Raw genomic sequence first — 6,018 nt, 5'->3', positions numbered from 1 at the left:
CTGAGAAGAATGGGAGGTGAGAGAAACTGAACCTCTTAGCTGACACCAAAGAGGGATTACAATTTAGTTCATGTTATCAACATGGTTGTAGAGCTGGAAGAAAGTTACCGAGTCCAGTATCTAAATAATGATTAATATATATATTACATTATACAACTATTGATAATGGATAATTAGATGCATAGCTTGTTGCACATTTAGGTTCATAGGAATTCAATCAATGGCTTTTTTCTGAATTAGAAGAGCATTACTGCATTTGTCTGAGTTGGAACATTAATAGGGCTGTTGGAAAATTGAGAATTTGTAATTGCTGGTTTGACCTACACCATAGCCCAGTTTTCAACGTCTCTTCCCCCACCATTAAGGGAGCACCTTTTTAACACCACAAACAAGCCATTTACCAGTGTCAAAGTGATCATAGTGTCAAAAAGTCACACCAAACACTCATACCACAACTACAAACCTAAATAAAGTTTACATTCTACACTGTCCCTATTCCGTCTATACCTAATATGAAGTGTAAAATATGCAGACAACTTCTCTAGCAATACCCATTACACACTAACATATTAGTGACAATGATTATCGCCAAAGAGGAATGCCTTGCTCATTAGGAAAACGGAAAGGATATATAGAAAACCGGGAAATGATAGAGCGCTAATGGCAGCAAAATCCGTATTAAACGTAAAAATAAACGATGTGGATGGTAAAGATGAATTGGTTCTGTTTATTGCTCCAAGGATCAATAAGGATCACCACCCACTGTCTGGGAAGTGTCTAGGTAAGAGCTGCAATTGGCCTGGTAGGCTCCTTACTGGAGTCTATTATTTCCACCAGACGGGCGCCAGGTCACCATTTTTAAATTTATCATTAGGAAAACATTTCAGTCAGTCAGAATTAACATTTTCACCCACTGAATGTTGCATTTTCACAAACGAAATCAGTATTTTGTCGCTATCAGAGGGGGTAATATGTGTATTTTTTGATCTGTATTATAAACACAACACTTGCAGGTCCTGCAGTTCATCGTAACAAGATTTCTACCTCTCTATCTGAAGTTCTGATGAACCACATGAGGTTCAGTTGTTACATCAATAATCCAACAATAAAGCCTTATTACACTCATTTGAAAAGGGCTGTAGTTATCCCATTACTTAGGCTAAGAGATTTCTGATTATTGAGCAGACTAACAGTTGTATAGGACAGTGGTTTTCAACTTGCAGTACCCCTGATATCCCTGGGGTATGCGCCACAGTGACGACCACTATGCACACTCCACCCCCACCAATGGTGAAAGCCACAGGCGCCATCCTTGCTTTACAATTATAATGAGTGTTCCTGAATGTTGAAAAGCCATAAAGAATTGACTTTATAAAGAAGTCATCAAAAATATCCTAGGCATGCCTGAAGATAGTAACAATTTACAGAATTTCAAGAAAAATTGACATACTCTGTGTGTCTGGCTTGTCTTCTGCAACGCTGGAAGAGCGGACAACCCTGTCTGTCATCCCTTCATGGGAGCAAATACCATGGCAAAATATAGTTTATAAATCTCCAACCTCTTTTAAACTTCTGCCAAAAACCAGCAGCCATGGGTTCTTCTAAGCAGCTGCCTAGCACTCTGAAAATGGTGGAGGCCCACAAAGCAGGAGAAGGCTATAAGAAGATGGCAAAGCGTCTTCAAGTTGCCCTTTCCTCAGTTCAAAATGTAACTAAGAAATGGCAGTTACAGGAACAGAGGAAAACAATATAAGGTCTGGAAGACGAAGAACAATTTCAGAGACATCTGCTCGTAGGATTGCTACAGTGGCAAATCAGAAGCCCTGTTTAACTATAAATGACCTTCAGGAATATTTTGCAGATTATGCAGTTGTGGTACATTGTTGTACTGTTCAGCTATACCTGAACAAATATGGCCTTCATGGAAGAATCATCAGAAGAAAACCTCTCCTGTATCCTCACAATAAAGTTCAGTGTCAGAAGTTTGCAAAAGAACATCTAACCATGCCTGATGCATTTTGGAAACAAATCCTGTGGATTGATGAGGTCAAAATAGAACTCTTTGGCCACAATGATCAAAGATATGTTTGGAGAAAAAAAGGCCTAATGAAATTTTGAGTCCTGTGATTAGGCCCCAGCGGACATATGGGGCTCAGCAGTGTAATGAAGTCAGTGCGCCCCACATAACCGCTGAGGCCCAATCACAGGGGCTCCAATGGAGGACTTCAAAATACCACATTGTCCCTGAGGTTTGCAGCATGCAGTAATTATTTGCTGCCTTCTGCTGTTTAAACAAATGTTCCAGCATGTGCCACTGTTCCACGCAATGTGCGTTTCACTTTACAGCCATGAAACGAGGGAAGAAGAGTGAAAGTAATGGCTCGCACAGGTAAAGTTTGGGACGTGAAGTGGTCCAGTGAGGAACAGAGGAGGCGGATGGGTCCCGCCTGATATTGAAATTGGGCCTGCATCCACGAACTGGTGTCAGTATTAGTACCTGGCCTTGCTGTTTTTCTAGTGGCTGCTGCTGCTCAAAACATTTAACCCTGTAGTCCATGAAAGCTATTGTTATGTCCCAGCCTATAATTGCTGCTCCACATGTTGGTGGTGATGTGCACTCTTTGCCACATGAACATATTCAAGGAGAGGCCCAAATGGTGATATCAAGCAGGGACCGCCTTTCTAGAAAAATAATGACAGCTCGGTATTTTAAACTGAGACTGTATGCATGCCATCAACTGGCAAAATGCATTCCTCTATAACTTTACAATTCCCACCTTCAGATTTTCCTCTTGTGTCCTTACAAGCACAGTTCCCAGTATTACACCCTTTGCCACTGCTACTAACTCCATCATTCACTGCCAAGTTATGTATATCTGGCTCCTCTACATCTAAAAACACTTTTCACTTCCACCTCATCAAGAAGAGGAAGATTTTGGCTATGAGGATTTCAAAACCTTAATCATTATTCTCAGGAAGTACAACAACCCTGCAGCTACTGACAGGCAGTAGTGTTGCTGTTGCCACTAACTTTTTTATTGTTCGCATAATATGGTTGATTATGTAGATAATCTGTTTTCCCTTAGTCCAAACAGAAGCACCACACATGGAGTATTCCTGCCCCTGTGTGCTGTTAGGACAGGTGGAACTTTTAATTAATCAACCTTCACCTTTAAGAGGTCAGGGAAACCAATGTATTTAGGAAAAGTCTTAAATCCACATAAGGCTTGGTTCACACATCAGTATGCCATCTGTCCGCCTGTTTGAATTCAGTTTGAGACTTTAAACGGACTGATGCACATACTTATTGTATACTGACACCTTTTTATGCTGATAGTAAACGCTGTCCATCCCCTAGAGGACAGATAAGGGGATGAAAACCTTATCTCTACTCTGTTTACAATTGCTACTTTTAATCCCCTTATTTGTCCTCTAGGGGACTGACAGTGTTCGCTATCAGGATAAAAAGGTGTCAGTATACAATCAGTATGTGCATCCGTGTCCGTTTTTAGTCTCAAACTGAATTCAAATGGACGGATGGGATACTGGCGTGTGTGAACACAGCATAAGCTAGCAGTGTAGATAGGATCCTTGAGTTGGGACAACTCCTTTAAAACACTTTAACACTGTAGGGATTGTAGGGTTATAGGTTGGACTTGATGGACTAATGTCTTTATCCAACCTCATCTACTATGTAACTTTGTGGATAATCACAGATCATAGTACATAGTGTAGTAAGCTATAGTAATGGCAAATCTGACACTGCATTAAAAAAAATTGCTCTATTGCAAAAAAATTAAAAAAAAATACTTAACAAAATGAGAATATTGACAATTAAATGATGACCTGGACAGTGTACATGTAGCACACTGCAGGGCTTCTTCCCCACAAACACACACACTTATGATTTTTCTGCCGATATACATACCTCCCAACCGTCCCGATTTCTGCAGGACATTCACGATTTCGGTGACGTGTCCCGCGGTCCCGGTTGGAGGGAGGTATCACCCGTTTTCAACTCAGATCTGCGTCTGGAGGACACAGATCTGAGTTGAATACATACGCGACTAAAGCAAGAAGCTGTCACAGCTCAGCTCCTTGCTTTTCCGCTGCACTTCGGCTAGTGGCTGTGTAGATGCGATGTGATGACGTCACATTGCACCTACAACTGTGTTAGCGAGACTGCGGAGAGAGCGGCGGGGGAGCGAGGAAAAGGTGAGTTTAAGTGGTTTTTGTGTGTAGACATTGAGGTGGAACACGAAACTGGGGGCAGATGAAGGCGAGGACGGCATGACACTGGAGGCAGAGATGTGGGGACATGAATCTGGGGGCAGAGATGTGGGGACATGAATCTGGGGGCAGAGATAGAGGGACATGAATCTGGGGGTAGAGATGGGGGATATGAAACTGGGCAGAGATGGGGAACATGAATCTGGGACAGAGATGGAGGGGGACATGAAACTGGGGGCAGAGATGGAGGGGGACATGAAACTGGGGGAAGAGATGGGGGACAGGAAAATGGGGGCAGAGATGGAGGTGGGACATGAATATGGGGGAAGAGATGGGGGGCATGAATCTGGGGGTAGAGATGGGGGACATGAAACTGTGGGCAGAGATGGGGTAACATGAATCTGGGACAGAGATGGAGGGGACATGAAACTGGGGGCAGAGATGGAGGGGGACATGAAACTGGAGGCAGATGAAGGGTGTACATGAAACTGGGGAAGAGATAGAGGGGGGACATATAATTTACAGGTGACTGTAGGAGGATTATACTGTGTGGGGGCACATGGAAAATGAATGAGAATGGGTGGAGTCAACATAAAAGTGGGTGGAGCCAAATTTGCCACGGCGTGCTACATTTTTTCCCTCTTCTAGTTCTTCAAAAGTTGGGAGGTATGCAGAAGTATCCAATGGGAATCAGAAAAATTATACAAAAAAATATTGAAAATAAATATTAACAAAATTAGCATAAAAGGATAAAGAACACAGAAAACAGGTTCTAAAAATCAAAAAAATGTCGGGCATATGACCAAATATGGAAGTGCATATGAATAAAAACACAGTTGTCCCGAAAAAGTATTGCTAAAACTACATTGTGATGCACGGACTACAGCTGCAAAGGCCTATAAAGGACAAAGAGAGTAAGCTTGGGAAAGGTTTTCTCAGTCATTTCATGATCTTGCCAGTAGATGTCCTCAGAGTCCAACAATAATGAATAAAATCTACAAAATCTTGGCTGTAGTAATGTATCTTGACCACAAGATGTCATCATTAAACCAGTGGACAAGGGTGGTGCAATTGTCATGATGAACACATCAGACTACATACAGGAAGCACACAGACAACTGACAGACACACACTACCATACCTCCCAACCATCCTGATTTCCGCGGGACAGTCCCGATTTGGGTGACATGTCCCGCGGTCCCGGTTGGAGGGAGGTATGTCCCGATTTCAACTCAGATCTGCGTCCAGAGGACGCAGATCTGAGTTGAACACACATGCGGCTGAAGGAAGGAGCTGACACAGGTCAGCTCCTCGCTTCGCCGCTGCCCGCCTCTCTTTCTGACACATGCGGCTGAAGCTGCTCGCGTGCTCGCTTCGCCGCTGCGTCTCTCTCTCGCTGACACATGCGGCTGAAGCGAGGAGCTGACCTGTGTCAGCTCCTCGCTTCGCTGCTGCCGCCGGCTCCTGGCTTGTAGACGCGATGTACAAGCCAGGAGCCGGCGGCAGCAGTGAAGCGAGGAGCTGACACAGGTCAGCTCCTCGCTTCAGCCGCATGTGTCAGCGAGAGAGGCGGCGAGGGAGCGGAGGAGAAGGTAAGTTTAATGTGGAGGTGGAACGTGAATCTGGGGGCAGATGAAGGAGAGGACGGCATGACATTGGGGCAGAGATGGGGGACATGAATCTGGGGGCAGAGATGGAGAGGACATGAATCTGAGGGCAGAGATGGGGGACATGAATCTGGGGGCAGAGATGGGGGACATGAATCTGGGGGCAGAGATGGAGAGGACA

The sequence above is a fragment of the Leptodactylus fuscus genome, chromosome 2, assembly GCF_031893055.1.
Source record: "Leptodactylus fuscus isolate aLepFus1 chromosome 2, aLepFus1.hap2, whole genome shotgun sequence".
NCBI lineage: Eukaryota > Metazoa > Chordata > Amphibia > Anura > Leptodactylidae > Leptodactylus > Leptodactylus fuscus.
Note: the sequence above shows the minus strand (reverse complement) of the source record.